The 18,148-nt window shown below is 47.2% G+C and overlaps 1 long non-coding RNA gene across 1 annotated transcript in view; it reads right to left on the minus strand.

Annotated features, from left to right (window-relative positions):
- LOC149326200 (uncharacterized) overlaps positions 1 to 18,148 on the minus strand; it is a 53,910-nt gene that overhangs the window by 3,781 nt on the left and 31,981 nt on the right. The window lies entirely within an intron of this gene.

Genomic DNA, 18,148 nt, shown 5'->3' on the forward strand with positions numbered 1-18,148 from the left:
CCTTAAAAGCCCGGCAGTTGCTCTCATTAACACCATCGACAACTTCTCTAAAGTATGAAGAAGAAGGTAAATGTGCACACACATTCTGAGAGAAAGTGTATCACTAAAAATTAAGAGCCTGGACAGCCGTGAGGTGAACAGTGCATCAAACGAAAAATGGAACCTAAGAAACTTAAGAACCACGAAAACAGATTGCTTTGAGTCGTGGGAAATTGAGATAGTCTAAACGCCCAGTTTTGTACTAATTGCGTTCAGCACATGTTCTACGTAGTACGAATGATTTTTTGTATTTACGAAATTATTTCCATATCAGTTATTTGGATTTTTCTGTGAGGAAATAATTTCTGCAGATCACTGTCATATCGACTAATCAGAAACACATGTCGTAAACTTAAAGCCCAGTTACAGCGTGAACACCTCAATTTACATGAAGTAGTGCGGTCAGCAGGCACGTAGGCAGGAATTTTTTTCGAGAGTGACCCGGGGTTAACTTCGAGATAACGGGGGGGGGGGGGGGGGGGGGCTTCGATAGGTGCCTTGTGGGCAGTTAAAAATATCATACTGCCCTGTCGCACCGCCTAAAGTATAACGAGCTTGCCTCAAGACGCAGAGGAAGGACTGTTTGCCTATAGCAGGACAGATGTTCCCACATGCTATACTCGCCACGCAAAACTGTTATTGAACAAACTAGCGGCCGCATAAGCATTAGTGAAAACACGGCATTGCGGATTTGTTTTCACTTTTTTTTTCTTTTTGCTCGAAGAGGCTGCAGAGTCATATGGGTCGGTCAGTGTAGGCTGATCTCGTATGGTGACCGGATACATGCAGCAGGACATGCGGCTAATTTACGGTATTTCACATCTATATGCACAACCTCAGTCACCATGTTCTTTTCATTTGTCCGAAACGGAGAAACACAAAATGCATCGCGCTCGTTTCCTGCATCCGTGCAGTATTATGGAGATTGTGTTCAGAAAAGAACAGCGCTAAATTCTACACAAACCACACAGAAAGACGGACAAGACGGGCGCTGACTCCAACTAAGTTTATTGAAAGCCACATGTAGCATATATATAGCCCAAAGAAGGTGAACGCATGCGCATTTCCCACATGGCAACAACACCCACACACACACGGACGATAACTTCTCATAATCGCGTATTTTTTAACAATCTGTGCTCACTTCCTCGTAGGGAAATAGAAGTGGTGCTGACGCACATGCCACCCCTCTCTTTGATAAAAAAGGCTTCTGCCAGTTCGCGAGCTAATCTATCTTTACTTCTGGTTAGAATTTTAATCTCTTCAAGTCGTGGTGCACAGTGCTTTTTATTTTCATCAATGCAAGAGCGGCAATGGGCGGGAAGGTTTTCGAACGAATCCGATGCGTTCCCTAAGGACCTTCTGTGTTCTCCGGCACGCTCGTTGACGCAGCGTCCGGTCTGACCGACGTACACCTTGCCACATGTAAGGGGGATCTCGTAGACCACTCCCGTGGCACACCTTACACATGGGAAGGGGCTGTCTTTCACATTTGAGCTTCCTGAACAGGACCGCCCCCAGTTTGTGGACCTTAATATTAAGCTGGGGGACGGCAGTGTTTGCTGGCGCTACATGCCCAGGGCCAAGAAAGATTTTTTACTGTATGATTCGGCTCAATCCAAGACTGTCAAGAGGGCTATCGCCACCCTTTCTATGGAATCAGCACTCCTCAAGTCGTGCTCTCACATGATGCGGGAGAGCTTCGAGGGCGAGGTGAACAGACTGCGTAAAGCAGGGTTCCCTGACCACGTCTTGGCTGCCGTAACCGAGGCATTGCTGCAGAAACTTAAGGGCAAGCCAAAGGGGAAACGGAGGAAAGAACCTTTTGGTGAAGCCAAACCAGTGGTGATACCATATATGCACAACGTGTCCCACAATCTAAAACGAGTTGGCAACAAATACGGAGTCCCCATGGTCTTCTCCGCCCCCTGCAAATTGGCAAAGATGTGCCCCAAGATTAGCAGCGGTGCGAAAGCCACATCTGGGTGTGGGAAGAAGCACTCAAAGCCATACGTAAGGTGTGCCACGGGAGTGGTCTACGAGATCCCCCTTACATGTGGCAAAGTGTACGTCGGTCAGACCGGACGCTGCGTCAACGAGCGTGCCGTGGAACACAGAAGGTCCTTAGGGAACGCATCGGATTCGTTCGAAAACCTTCCCGCCCATTGCCGCTCTTGCATTGATGAAAATAAAAAGCACTGTGCACCACGACTTGAAGAGATTAAAATTCTAACCAGAAGTAAAGATAGATTAGCTCGCGAACTGGCAGAAGCCTTTTTTATCAAAGAGAGGGGTGGCATGTGCGTCAGCACCACTTCTATTTCCCTACGAGGAAGTGAGCACAGATTGTTAAAAAATACGCGATTATGAGAAGTTATCGTCCGTGTGTGTGTGGGTGTTGTTGCCATGTGGGAAATGCGCATGCGTTCACCTTCTTCGGGCTATATATATGCTACATGTGGCTTTCAATAAACTTAGTTGGAGTCAGCGCCCGTCCTGTCCGTCTTTCTGTGTGGTTTGTGTAGAATTTAGCGCTGTTTTTTCTTTTCTGAACACAATGTCACACCAACTAGCCCAGCAAAAGGTACTGTTAAACGAATATTATGCAGATAGCTCTACTCAAACATGATTCCATTTTCATGAGATTTGCCGTCGCATATATGATATAGTTTGATGCGCTTACACAGGAATAGCGCTTGCTTACATAGGAATAGCGCTTGCATTCACGAAACTTTTTGTTGACACTCTTCGCTTCCTTGTGTGTGTGTGTGTGTGTGTGTGTGTGTGTGTGTGTGTGTGTGTGTGTGTGTGTGTGTGTGTGTGTGTGTGTGTGTGTGTGTGTGTGTGTGTGTGTGTGTGTGTGTGTGTGTGTGTGTGTGTGTGTGTGTGTGTGTGTGTGTGTGTGTGTGTGTGTGTGTGTGTGTGTGTGTGTGTGTGCGCACACACACACACACACCTAACATCTGATATAGGCCTGAGAGCTAGACCGCCGATAGGCCTCCACCAGCGCTGGTGGAGCCTTACCAGCGGTTAGAAGGGGTTGGATCGGCACAGGACGTGATGCTTTGCAAGTGCAGGCGTCTGTCTTGTGATAGTGTAAACAAGATATTCGAGAACGCAACACGCAACCAGATCCTCCGGCTGTGTCGCTTTCGTCACCTACAAATGATCTGTAGAGAAATGGATGCCTTGCTCCATACAACTGGTTTCTTGACACACAGGCTGAGGACACGTGGTTTCCAAAGCTTTCACCAATTACGTGGCCGCACAAAGATCTCGCCTGTTCATAATGGCTGTGTAATGAATTGTTTACGAAGTAAAGGCTCTAAGGTAGAGCCTTTTCTTGTACAGTCTTCTTCATTAGGTCAGCAGACGAGAACCACGGCCGCACGATGATGCGTTTCTATCGGGCGGCCGGAGAACACCTTGCCTTTGCCTCCGCATGGCGGTGGAACAAGAGCGACCTGATGCGATCGAATTTTTTTTTTATCCGGCGGTGAGGCTTTCAATCGTAGTGTTCGCCGAGGTCCGTCTGTATGTCTGGAGTTTTCTTGACCTTAAATAAAATTAACTAAAAGAAAATACCTTACGGCCGTGAGTGGGTTTCCAATCAGGACGGCGCGACTAGATTAGTTTTGCTGGCCACTGCATCAGACCACTACATCATCGCCTTTTCTTCTATGTACATGAACCACGTACAAACCATGAGGAAAACAGTGGCAGGTTGACATGACACGTAATACGATACACATCAGCAGCATAGCACTTGCTCTTACATGGCCGCAGCCGAACATCCCGTGTCCTAAACTACCAGTCTCTCGCGCTGTTCTTTGGGTATCTTCTGCATCAACTGCCAGCCGTGATCAGTGGATTCGAATATCGAAACCACAGTGCTAACACACCTAATTCGCATTTGCCGTAGCCACGCCAAATCGAACAAAATTTGTTTTTGTGCCACTCTTTGTGCCTTGCACTGCGCTCTTTACAAAGCTGGTGGCAGTCCTGCATAACCAGGACGTCAAAGAATGCAACTGATTCTCTCCAAAAACTCTGATGTGATTTTTCAGAAATGTTTCACCGCTTCAGGACTGACCCTTCCTAAGGAGTGACACATTAGCCGCTGTAAGGGTTTTTTTTTTTTTACGTGAGCTGGCAAGGATGCATTCATGCATGAGACCTTTCAGGACTGCTTTGGCAGACGCGCCAGCTTTGTCGTTCTTCAGCGTCGGAAGTAAAAAAACAGCGCACTTTAGAAGAAACCTCGGTCTGCGGTCCACGGCTCGAGGAAAAGTAAAAGGGGAAAAAGAGAAAGGCGCAAGCAAAGGTACAACAGGAGACAGCACCCTCTCCCTACTGCCCTTTGCTCTCTCCTCCCCCTTACCCCCGCAACCGGTCACCCACGTACCTCTTCTCCCATTTCTCCCTGTGCCCCCGCTCACATCCTTCTTCGCGCTTAATACCATCGCCCCTCCCTATTCGTCATCCATTTAATTCTGCTAATCTTGTGTCGCGTTGTCATAGCCTCTCTGAGAAGAAGGTATTGTCAAAGAGTTGCGTCGGAAGGGTACGGTGAAATTCAAGCAAGTTTAGGTTGAAAGCGATTCCCAATTCTTCCTTATTTTAAAATCAGCGACAGCAGTGCTTTGCGCATGCGGATCGCGGGCGGTTTGGTTGTTCGATTCCCAGTGCCGCCGGGTACTTATCGGTTTCCAATGCATACAAATTTTCTCGTGGTTTCTCTTAGGTGAATTGATTCGAAAAAAGTCTTTCACCTAACCTTATGTAGAAGAAAACACTGTTCCATGGCGCACTTTGGTGCAAGGCTGCCCTTGCACCATTAAAACTCGCCAACAAATGAAAACATCCTTATAGAAAAGCACGGGACGAAAACAATTCTACGCGTAGGCTAAGTTAAGTACACGCCAGGAGCAAAAACGCGTATGCAATCCGTACGTAAAAGGCGTCAGCAAAACCTTGGCCAGCATTCTCGGAAAGGAAGCGGTGGAAACTGGGTACCAGCCGGACATCATTATCAGGCGTCTCCTCCACTGTCGCGAAGACTCGTCGTCCTACACAAAAGATGCAAGGCGTGGTACGCAAAAGCCGTGCTCGAGTGCTTGGCGTCTAGAGTGGCGTTTACTTGACGGGATTGAGTTTAAGCCCCAACTCCAACGACACTTCCTGGGCGTACGTGCTCAGCGTCAGCGCTCTTGGCGTACGCCAGAACCGGTATGTGCATGCGCGCTGCAGGAGACGCCAGCGAACCTCGGCGAGGCGCCAATATCTGTTGCACGCGTCGGAAGCGGGGTCCAGTTGACAACAATCGGAGGACCGCGGGGTTCTCGGGGACTCTGTTCTTCAAGGCTTCGTGTTCCCCGAACTTTTCTTCGCGGTTTAATTCGTCCTGTCAGAGCCCCCCACCCCTTTTCTTCACGGCTTGAAATTCTTTCAATCGACTCGAGAGGGGGAGCCAGCCAGCACCAGGGACATGGAGATGCATGCCCCTTTTCGATGCCCGTTCCGGCGTACGCCAAGAGCACCGACGCTGGGCGCGTACGCCCAGGATATGGTGTCGTTGGAGTTGGTGGGTTGAAAGCCGGTTACTGGTTTCATGTAAACACCGCACAGTCAGTTCCGGGAGTCGAGGAAGTGAGTCCAGTCGACTCCGCTGCCAAAGGGGGGGGGGGGGTTGACTCGCTCAACCCCAACGGAAGATAGCACGTAAACCGGATCAAGACGAAGAGTCGGGTTAGCGCAGTGTTGTAGGCGTTACCGAAAAAAAGTAACTAAATACGTTACTCCTTACGTTAAAGAAAAAAGAACGCATTACCGCCCTACATTACCTACAAAAAAAAGGTAACGCACCGAAAAAAAGTACCGTTACCGAAAAAAAGTAGCGCACGTTACTTTGCCGTTACTCCATGGCCATAAATTTTAATCAGTGCGTCATCGCTATAAGAACTCAAGAAAACAATTTTATAAAGCTCATATTTCACATGATTTCAACTCCACAAAGAAAATATAGCTGAACTAAACAAATTTACAGTAATTCTGGTGTGCATCTGCTTACGAAATTACGCAGAAATTGTATAGCAATAAAGAAATGCTTAAATTGCATAGTTCCGGAAAAAATATATTTCCACACATAAACAATTTTTATTATCGCAAAAATGCAAATGTTTATGTCAAGGCATCCAAGGCCACCTTCGCTCGGTTTAGGAACTCAATAAGCAGAAACATAGCCGCAGTTGCAGATATAAATAAGCAAAATTTATTGTGAAAACAATGTTGATGAAGGGAGAAAGTTGGAGCGAGAGTGTTGTTGGGCACAAAATTTTTAGAAAGTTTATTATGAGGTAGCTGACTACTGCCGGCACAGGAACAAAGGCCCATTACCTTCTTTTTCCTCTACTTCGGTGCTACAGCCCATTGACTGCAATCCCCTTTTCTGTGCTGCTCCATTGTACTATTTCGACGCCTCTCTTGGGGCCATCTTGAAGTAAACTGGCGACATTCCTGAGTTTACTCAGAAGAGGGAACTGCTTCCACAAGGAATGCGAGAGTGTCGCCTGGGAAAGAGGCCTTTTGGTTGGAAAACAAGCTTACGCAGAAACTGACTTACAGATTTCTGCAAATGGTCCATTGGTGGCTCGGCATGCATCCACTCTTAGAGAGTTGGGTGTGTGAGTGGTTTGGGGGTGAACAAGTGTGTGAATGCGTGTTCGCGTTTTTTTTTTTAGTTGAGTGCGTCGACAAGGGCAGGAGTTTTCTGGCATGCATGCGAGCCGCAACAAGGGTCGTCGAGAGCACCTGGAGACTGTTTATTTGCAACGTCATTTTCAGCGTTTTTTTTCTGAAAACGAGGCGGAGGGGGACAACTGAAATAAAAAGTAACTAGCTACGTGAAACCTCACGTTACCGAAAAATGTTAACGTAAGTACATTTACGTTCTTCTCGGCCCCGAAGAAACTGCATCAGTTGTGCAAAGGAGTAAATTCTGACACCGAACGTGAGCCCGACTGCGTGACGAGGCACCGTCCGCGTCTCGTCGATTGCGAAAAAGATGTGATATATTCAATTCCCCTGTCATGCGGCAACGTCTATATAGGCCAAACAGGGAGATGCCTGAACACAAGGCTACAAGAGCACAAAAGGAACCTAAGGGACCCAAACTCAGGGGAACTCGCCTTACACTGTAGCCTATGCGAGGGCTGCACCCCTGCCCTTGAAAGAACAGTTATTCTTCGCAAGTGTCGGGACACCACCACAAGGTTGATAGCAGAAGCTCTGGCGATATCAAAATGCGCAGATAAGTGTGTCCGCAACCCCTCTGTACGCCTTAGTGAAAAAGAAATGTAATTTCTGAACGCCAGTGATAGGACGAAAGAGTGGAGGAACGGGAGACAATTCCGATAATCGTGCCAAGAATGCGTGAGGTGATGTGTTGGTTTCTGTTTTGTTGTTTTGTACCTAGTTCTTATATAGGCTGGCTCAGAGCAATAAAACACAGTTGCTAGTCCGTGCTTGTGTTTGCGTCCTTCTCGTCTCGTCCTTGTTACTGCTGCGCTGCAATTTTCCAGTAAGTACGTTACCCGTTACAGTTCCGAAATGGTAACGAGTACGTTAGTAAGTTACCTAGAAAAGTAACGCATTACCGACAACACTGGGTTAGCGGGAGGGGAGAGGAGAAATTGCGATCCTGTGTTTACGCTTGCGCCATCGCGCCTGCGAGACAGCGGCGCCATGCCGCAATCTTGGAGGCTGCCACTGCCCTCACCGCTGCGCTGCTCGACGCTTGGTGTCGCTGCAGTTGAACCGGTCTCGACTCGCTAAAATCTAGTTCATGTAAACACGCAATCGTCGAGTCGGGCTGACCTTACACAACTCGACCCCCCGTTTCAATCTACCGCAGCCCGGTTCATGTAAATGAGGCTTAGGCTGGGGACACCAACAATATGACGGAAAGGGTGAAGCAGCACAAAGCTTATGTCAAGCAAATGAACAGCAGCGCAGTGGTCGTACTTCCTAGCCATGCCACCACAGGGGCGACTTTGACGGCACTATTGTGGCGGAAACAGAACCAAACAGCACAGAAGCCTTCTACTTGAGTCATGACGGAAGAGAATGTTGAATGTTTTCTGGGAACCACTCCCTTTTCCTACATCCACGGTTTAAGCTCCGTGACCCTGCGGTCGACCTTATGTGGGCTTAAAAAAGCCTCCACAACGCGCCCGTAGTCACACCTTCAAGAAGTAGTAGTAATCGTTTACTGACAAAAAAATACAAAAGGAAGGACGAGAGCTGCATCCGGCGGAATTCAGGGAATTCACAGCCGGCGGAAGTCACAGGGAGAGGATAGCGAGGAAAAGTACCGAGGAAAGCGACCGGCACAAAAGACTGGGAGGCTTTGTACACAATTCACAAAATACAAAAAAAAGCATCAAGGTCGCACCGCTCGCAAGCTAGTGCCTAAGCATTGTTGTACACATTTACAACACGCGTAAATTCACTGCATGTTCAAGGCCGCGTGCGCCTAGCGTCCTGTCGCTAATGGACAGCGCGAGCGGCGCATTGCGCAAGTGGCCCGGTTGCAGCTGCCGCCTTAAAGCAGAAACAGAGCCAGTTTTGAAACGTCGTGTTATCCTACAAGAACTTATTTGGCTGGCGTTTGCTTCTCAATTAAATGGAAATTATAATCATAAAATTTAAATTGGATTTGCCTCTGGGTTGCAGCTTTGGGAAAAGGCGTAGCTTGCTGCACAGTAAATGGCAAATTTGTCAGAATAGCTCACAACATGCTGTTCTATGAACTCTTCGTTATCGCTTCATAGTTTGCACATACTTTTGACATGAACGCGGAAATTAGCAGCGATTACGGCAATGCCAAAGCCCTTAGCGACGGCGAATGATCGAATAATTGGAGGCACTTTAACAACCTAGAATAAATGCTGTGAATTACCACATTACGAATTGTTACACTGGACAAACTGCTTAACGCGCACAATCAGTTAGTGAAACAGGCACGAAACGCAGCAGGTTCCTTGCATATAATCCTGCAGTACTTGCAACATACAAGTTTATGGGCATCTATATATGTACAGATGACAGGAGTACAGCAAGAAGCCAAACGAATTCGGCTTGATTGGGCTTGTATACAAGCCCAATCAAGCCACGATCAATCAAGCCAGCTCCGCCATCGTACAAACTTATCCGCAAAGACCGAGGCACAAGAGGTGGAGGAGTGGCGATAGCGATTAAAAATAACATTAAATTTTCCCACACGGACGACATTGATGACCGTGAGAGCGTATGGTGTAATATTGAATACGAGGGCAAACGCATACTCCTTGGAGGCGTGTACCGACCACCCAACGCTCCTCCCGAGTATCTCGAAGTAATGCACGAAATAGCTTTATATTCAATAAAGAGACTACAGAGGTACACTGACTTCAACGCGTCCCTGCTGCATTTTGACCACATCGCCTAAACTTTCGAAGAGCTCACCGCTATTGAGCTTTAAGATGTAGCGATTAATGCGCTAATACCTGTTTCGTGGCTTTGTATTGTTAATGCGCACGCAATTCCACTACCACTCATCCCCAAGTAACCACTGTATGCGTTTGCAACAGTAAATGTATCTGTAAAGCTCCAGAGTTTCCTTATAATCCTCTCTAATACCCATACATGGCGAGCGCTTTCTTGTAGCGGCCCATGTTTGTGTGCCTACATCCGATGGGGACACTTGATAAAAGCGCGCATTCACAAGGCATGACTTGATCTCCCTAAAGCAAGCAAAAAAAGCGTAGACGTGCGCCTAGCCAAACGCACCGAGAGAGGGCGCCACACGTTTCTTGCCGATGCTGAGGATTCATGATGAATAGAAAAATAGCCAGGGAAAAAATTTGCCTCATTCAAATGTAAAATACTTTACACCTATTAAAAGATGGGACATTTCGTTACCTACAGCTCCTAGAGCAGGCCGATATATTGTAAATCGTGGCAGCGGTGAGTGATCAAGTGAGGACAAGTGGGGTTTTTTTCGCGACCTCGTCATAGGCTTCATGCGACCATATCTCATCGCGCAGGGTAAACGCAATATTTGAGCAACAGTGATGAAACTTTATTAAAAGAAACTTTATGAGCTATTTAACCGCTCAGGGTCAGAGCTCGCTTGTAACTGTTATGCGTGGCGAGATATTGATTTTTTATTTTTCATCGCCATTAAGTTACGCGCCGCAGGCTGTTGCGAGATGGCGCAACCGGTTTTCCGAGGCGCATGGGCTGGAATCCTGGGGATGTTCACAACAAAATTGCAGAATGGAGGTATCTCGCTCAAGGGCTTCTGCGCTTGATAAAACGAAAGTCCGGAGGGAAAAAATGACAAGGTGACCATAAAGTTCTTAGAGTTGTGTCGCTCAACGCGCGAAGTATAGTTAACAAACTCAGTCTACTTGAAGGCATAATACTGTCTTATCAGCCACATATCCTGGTCATTAGCGAAACGTGGTTGAATGCAGGAGTGCAAGACTCGGAAATAATTCCGCCATCGTACAAACTTATCCGCAAAGACCGAGGAACAAGAGGTGGAGGAGTGGCGATAGCGATTAAAAATAACATTAAATTTTCCCGCATGGACGACATTGATGGCCATGAGAGCGTATGGTGTAATATTGAATACGAGGGCAAACGCATACTCCTTGGAGGCGTGTACCGACCACCCAACGCTCCTCCCAAGTATCTCGAAGTGATGCACGACTACCTCATGCAACGTACAAATTCTAGATCCAAAATAATCATTACAGGAGACTTCAACTTGCCTGGAATAGATTGGTTAGACATGTCACATGATCACAATGAAGTGAAAAGCGCTGAAATATTGCTACTAAGCACTTTTAGTTTTTCTCTAAACCAATTAGTTACTTCTGATACTCGAACTTTCGGGTCGTGCTCTTCTCTACTCGACCTTATGCTTGTTAGCAATTCACTTGACAACTGCTCAGTAAATGTAACTGAAGGAATCTCAGATCATAAGATGTTGTTCCTGGAATGTTCATTGCATGTTTCGAATACGACTGTCAAACCATCTGCCACTTTTGTTAAAGACTACGAGCGGGCTGATGACATTTCTGTTTTAGCTCATCTGGAATCTTGTTACCCAGCATTTGAGGCATTGAACGACGTATGTGAAATGTGGTCCTATTTTAAAGAAAGTGTTCACTTCTGCGAAAAGCAGTACATTCCTGTGAGAAGGAAACGCGTCAACCGAGAATATCCATGGATAACGCGAGACATTATCCATCTGAAAAGAAAGATTAAGCGTCGCCGCAAGCGCTGCCTATCAGGCGATATTGTGGGCCTTGTCAGTACGCTCAAAGATAAAATTCGAACCGCGAAAACACGTTTCTTCTCGGAGACGTTACCGTCCTTTATGAAACATGACCCGCGAAAGTTTTGGCGCTATTTATCGAGTGAACAATCGACAGTTTGTGAAATAAAAACTTCGAGTGGAATCATAACTAACCCTGACGCTATTGCTACAACAGTTAACTCGTTCTTTCAGTCTGTTTTCTCGCGCTCGGTTTCAGGTGCTTCTCTTGACTCATACCCCATCATCACTCATCCCATGTCTGAAATAAACATTAGTGAAGATGGCATATTGTGCCTGCTGTGCAAACTAGACGTAAAGAAATCTCCAGGGCCTGATGACATCTCCAATAATTTCCTTAACAGATATGCTTTCTGGGTTTCCAAATACTTATCAAGAATTTTCACCCTTTCGTTACGAACACTAACAATCCCGGATGACTGGCGTAGGGCTAAAATAATTCCAGTTCATAAGGGTGGTCCCAAACATGAACTAAATAACTACAGACCGGTTTCACTAACTAGCTCTTCTTGTAAAATACTCGAACATATTATTTATAAAGCAGTTATTAATCACCTAGAAGTTAATAACCTTCTCTACAGTCGACAACATGGCTTTAGATCGTGATTGTCAACAACCACACAGCTAGCAGAGATAACACACAATATTGCAAATGCCCTTAATGCACGAGGCCAGTTAGACGCCATTTTTTTAGACCTTTCTAAGGCATTTGACTTAGTTCCTCACCAAGACTTACTTACGAAACTGCGGGCTATTGGTATCGAAAATAACATCATTACATGGATTGACTGCTTTTTGAAAAACCGCAAAGAGTGTGTAAAACTGAAAAATTCTGAGTCTGATAATTTGGATGTCTACTCAGGAGTACCACAGGGTTCAGTCCTCGCCCCCTTATTGTTCTTAATTTATATCAATGATATCAATTCATGCATTCACTCTGGGGTACAAATTCGACTGTTCGAGGACGACTGCGTAGTATATAAGGTAATAGATTCCATAGAAGATCAAATTAAACTAAATGAATTTCTATCGGCTATTCAGACTTGGTGCACCAGATGGGGAATGAGACTCAATGCCACTAAAACAAAAAGCATAAGTTTTAGCAACAAGAAAAAGCCACTAGATTTTTCATACACTATAGCCAATGTCCCAATTGAGAAAACTAATTATATAAAATACCTAGGAGTGACACTATCAAGCAATCTAAGCTGGGAACAACACATTAAAACATATGTCATAAGGCCCAAGGAAAGCTATATTTCCTCAGAAGAAGATTACGCAACGCTCCTCCTAATGTAAAACTTAATGCATATAAAACGCTCGTATGACCAACCTTAGAATATGCTGACATTATCTGGAGTCCACATCAGCAATATTTGATAGGCAAACTAGAATGCATTCAAAACTTAGCAGTGCACTTTGCATACTCAAGCTTTTCCAGACATTCCAGCGTATCTAACCTACTTCACAAAGCAGATCTTCACAGCTTGGCACAGCGTAGAACAACATCAAGACTAAAATTTCTGTTCTTACTTTATTATGGTGATTTGAACATATTGTCACGTGCTTCCACAGAACCTCGACGGAAGAAGCAGAAGATGAAGGACTGACCGGCAGAGAGAAAGGAAGAGAAAGAGCTGAAGGACGCTGGTAGGCTTCCTGCTTCCATCCTGCTCCGACCGATCCCCTCTGTCAATAAACCCCCGTGCGTGCTAAGCAGCACGTAACAGTTTGGTGGAGGTGCGGGGTATCGACCACGGAGCATTCCATCTACCGAAGGAGCCGTAGACTCGCAGGCTTCCCACCACTGCCATCGGACATGCCTGGAGACGACAATGCCGAGCAACCCGGGATATCCACAGCGAACAACTGGCCACATTATCGAGAACCCCGCACATTTTTTGGAAAACCTGAAGAGGACGTTGACGAGTGGCTGAAACACTACGAGCGGGTGAGCAAATACAATCGCTGGAACGCTGCTACCAAACTGGCTAACGTGGTGTTTTTCCTTGCCGCCACTGCCCTTGACTGGTTCGACAATCATGAGGATGCACTGAGTTCATGGGCTACCTTTACGACCGAAATCAAGAAAAATTTTGGGGATGAATTGGCAAAGAAGAAGCGTGCGGAACAGACATTGCTTCACCGCGCGCAAGTACCCGGAGAAACTTGCACGGCATACATCGAAGCCATCTTAAAGTTATGCAAGCTAGTTAACTCCAGTATGCTTGAAGAAGACAAAGTCGGCCACCTTCTAAAAGGAATTGCGGAAGATGTTTACAATTTCCTGATTAGTAAAGAGAGCCTGAGCACCACCGCTGACGTTATAAAACATTGCAGAACATTTGAAGCTCTTAAGCTGCGTCGAATCACCCCTAAATTCGGAAGATTGGCCAATGTCACCTCTATAGCCAGTGTTGAAGCCTGTCCTCCAAATTCTATGGCTGATATGATTCGAGAGATTGTGCGCGAGGAATTGTCCAGATCCCGGGACACCTTCTGCCGCACAGAATATCTGCGGCACAGTTCTGCACTGGAGGAAGATGTTGCCGCCCTGTCGACTCCGTGGGCTCAACCTAACGGCACTTTGCCCATGGACGATCGGAACATTGCCCAACGTTATGGCCACCAGCCGACGGAAAGGAGGCCCACCTACCCAGAAGACGTGGTTCGTCAGCAGCGAGATCCTGGCTCCAGCCAACGTCGCGACTTTGTTCGCCAGGACTTTTATGGCGGTCACTGGCGCTCTCAACCTTTGTGCTACCGGTGTGGCAATGCAGGGCATATCGCTAGATATTGCCACCGTCGTTTCCCGACTTCTCAAGACTGCCAACCCCCGGCGCATACTTACGGACAACTGCACACCGCACAGCAGCGACCCCCAACGTCCGCTTGGGACCCGTACCGTCCGAGCAATTTGCAGAGTTCATCACCTGCATCTGACTGCAGTGTGACGCCGCCACCTCAGCGCCAACGGCGGTCACCTTCTCCTCGACGTCGTGCATCCCCTCCGCCTCCGGGAAACTAGGAGGCGCGGCCGATGGAGGTGAGGCCGCCGGCGAGTCGATGACGTCCAATATACCTCTGCCCGTGTTTATGTTGAAGAACAAACTGGAAGTGTTTATTGATGGTGTGAAAACAATGGCTCTTGTGGACACTGGTGCTACCATATCCGTTATGAGTTTGAGGTTTAAGAACCGTTTAGGTAGGAAAGTGATGTTTAGTGGTGACCGTGCAGCGTTATTCCGTGGTGTCGGTGGTGAACCTTTGGTTCCACTTGGTGTGTGTGCTTCGGATGTTGTTATTGGTGGTCTAACGTTTAGAACAGAATTCGCAGTGCTACCACGGTCAACGCATGATGTGATTCTTGGGATTGATTTTCTGCAAGAGTGTGGTGCAACATTAGACTGTCGTACGGGAGAAATTGCTTTGAATTCTTCACTACTTTCAGCTCTTGTGGATAACTCGACACCGGATTTTGGAGCATTTGCGGTGGAAGAAGACACTATTGTACCAGCTTTCTCCGCAGCATTCGTGCGGGTTTCCTCTATTCACAATCAGTGAGAATCTTTTGAAGCTGTGGTAGAGCCTACGACACTCGCCTGCTCTAAGAAGAGTATCGTCGTGCCTCGTTGCGTCATTCCCGTGGTAAGAGGCCGTACCGAGCTGTGGACAGTGAACCACTCTGAAGAGCCAGCTGTGCCCCGGAGCATCAAACTCGCCCGTTTCGAGGAAGGTGTGTCAGGTTCCGTCGCGGTGTTAACCAACTCTGTCAGTGAGCAGCACGTGAAAAGAGATATGGAGACCCAAGTTAAGGCTATGATTAATCAGGCTCTTCCCACAACCGAGCGTCGCACTCTAGTGGAACTCCTTCTGAAGCGCGTGTTCGTGTTCGACTTTGCCAAAGACGATTCTACACCACCGCCTACCAGTTGTATTCATCACACGATCAACACCGGCTCCACACCTCCTATACGCCAGAAGCCCTATCGAGTCTCAGCCACTGAACGTAAGTTAATAGATGGCCAAGTTCAAGAGATGCTAAAGCGAGGCATAATTCGAGAGTCTTCCAGTCCTTGGGCAGCTCCAGTTATCCTTGTTAAGAAAAAAGATGGCACATGGAGGTTCTGTGTTGACTACCGTCGCTTAAATACGGCCACGAAGAAGGACGTCTACCCGCTTCCACGTATAGATGACGCAATTGATTGTCTGCACTCCGCTTCATACTTTTCTTCTATTGATTTGAGATCCAGCTACTGGCAAATCCCCATGCACGCTGCAGATAGGGAAAAAACGGCATTCATAACACCAGACGGACTTTACGAGTTTAACGTTATACCTTTCGGATTATGTAATGCACCTGCAACATTCGAGCGGTTCATGGATACAATCCTGCTTGGCCTTAAGTGGCAAATTTGTTCATGTTATTTGGACGACGTTGTAATTTTTGGCAAAACGTTTAGTGAGCACAACAGCCACCTGGATATTGTGCTTGACTGCATGGAACGAGCTGGCCTTATCCTCAATTCCAAGAAATGTCATTTTGGGAACCGTGAAACAATTGTTCTTGGTCATTTAGTTGATAAAGAAGGTGTTCGACCAGATCCAAAGAAAATTGAAGCTGTCAAAAGTTTTACGGTGCCTCAATCAGTGAAAGAGCTGCAGAGTTTTTTAGGGCTCTGCTCGTACTTTCGACGCTTTATAGCTAGGTTTGCGGACATCGCTTACCCACTCACGTGTTTGCTGCATAAAGATGCACCGTTCAATTGGATCAGCGAATGTGACGCAGCTTTCCAACATCTGAAATTTCTTTTGACCTCGGGCCCCATCCTATGCCACTTCTGCCCATCTGCACCAATTGAAGTGCACACTGATGGAAGTGGTATCGGTATCGGCGCTGTACTTATACAACGCCATGGTCACGATCAGCACGTGGTAGCATATGCCAGCCGTTCATTGAGTAAAAGCGAAAGAAATTACACGGTTACTGAGCAAGAATGTCTCGCCGTTGTTTTCGCTGTACAGCGCTTCCGCTCCTATCTGTACGGGAATGCTTTCACCGTCGTGACCAACCACCACTCACTTTGCTGGCTAGTGAGTCTTCGTGACCCCTGTGGCCGGCTTGCTCGATGGGCTTTGCGCCTACAAGAATTTAATTTCACTGTGGTGCATAAAAGCGGCCATAAACACTCAGATGCCGATTGTCTTTCCCGTTTGCCGCTTCAAACGACTGATGACAACGCAGACAACTTTGATGAATACTTGGCGTCACTTTCACAAGCCTTCCCCGATCTTCAAGTTTTCCGAACTGAGCAACGCAAAGACCAAACATTAACCTCTTTGTTTGATGCCGCTCAAGATTTTGTAAAGAAAACTTTTTGCATTCGCGACGGTTTGCTTTATAAGAAGAATTTCGCTTCTGGAGGAGCACGCATGCTTCTTGTCGTACCCGAAAACCTACGCATCACAGTTCTTGAAATGATGCACGACGACGCCACGTCTGGGCACTTGGGAGTGACACACACACTCCACCGCACACAACAACGATTTTACTGGCCTAACATGCGTTCAACCATCCAGCACTATGTAGCCAGCTGTGTGCAATGCCAGCGCTTTAAGCTGCCGACTTCAAGTCCACCGGGCAAACTGCGGCCAATCACACCTCCAACAGCCCCGTTTGAGCAAGTTGGCATTGATCTCCTTGGACCTTTCCCACGGTCCTCGAAAGGAAATCGATGGATTCTTGTGTGCGTAGACCACTTAACCCATTATTGTGAGACAACCAAGATACCAGTTGCTACTGCGTCTGAAGTATCTAACTTTTTACTTCGATTCGTCATTCTTCGGCACGGCCCTCCTGCAGTTCTCATTAGCGACCGTGGACGCCAATTTACAGCGGACGTTGTTGAAGAACTTCTCCACCTCAGCAGCTGCAGTTTTCGCCACTCCACGCCATATCATCCCCAAACGAACGGTGTGGTAGAACGCACTAATCGGACGCTCACCACCATGCTTGCTATGTACGTCGCTGCAGATCATAAGGACTGGGATGGCGTCCTCCCGTTCATTACTCATGCATACAACACAGCGCAACATGAGACAACTGGCTACAGCCCCTTTTACCTGCTCTATGCTCGCTCGCCTCGCTGCGGCCTTGACACCATTCTACCACTTTTCATCCACGACGAACCTTCTCTTGCGACCACACTCTGCAGAGCTGAAGAAGCTCGCCAGCTTGCCCGCGTTCGAATTTTATCTTCGCAAGAGCGTTCCAAGAACCGCTACGACGTCCAACACCAAGAAGTTTCTTATGTTCCTGGTGACATTGTATGGTTGTGGACCCCTCTACGCAAGCGTGGTCTGTGTCAGAAACTGCTATCCCACTACACTGGACCGTTTGTTGTGTTGCGTGCATAAGTGACGTTAATTACGTTATATCACGACTACCTGCAAGTGGTCGACGGTCATGGCAGTCTTAGGCGGTGCATGTAGCCCGCCTCAAGCGATTCCATCCCAGATGGTCTACTTAACTCGCCCGACGGGCTTTGTCTGCGAGGAGGGAAATGTCACGTGCTTCCACAGAACCTCGACGGAAGAAGCAGAAGATGAAGGACTGACCAGCAGAGAAAGGAAGAGAAAGAGCTGAAGGACGCTGGTAGGCTTCCTGCTTCCATTCTGCTCCGACCGATCCCCTCTGTGAATAAACCCCCGTGCGTGCTAAGC

This window comes from Amblyomma mixtum, chromosome 10 (assembly GCF_055824585.1).
Source record: "Amblyomma mixtum isolate Tamu chromosome 10, ASM5582458v1, whole genome shotgun sequence".
Lineage (NCBI taxonomy): Eukaryota > Metazoa > Arthropoda > Arachnida > Ixodida > Ixodidae > Amblyomma > Amblyomma mixtum.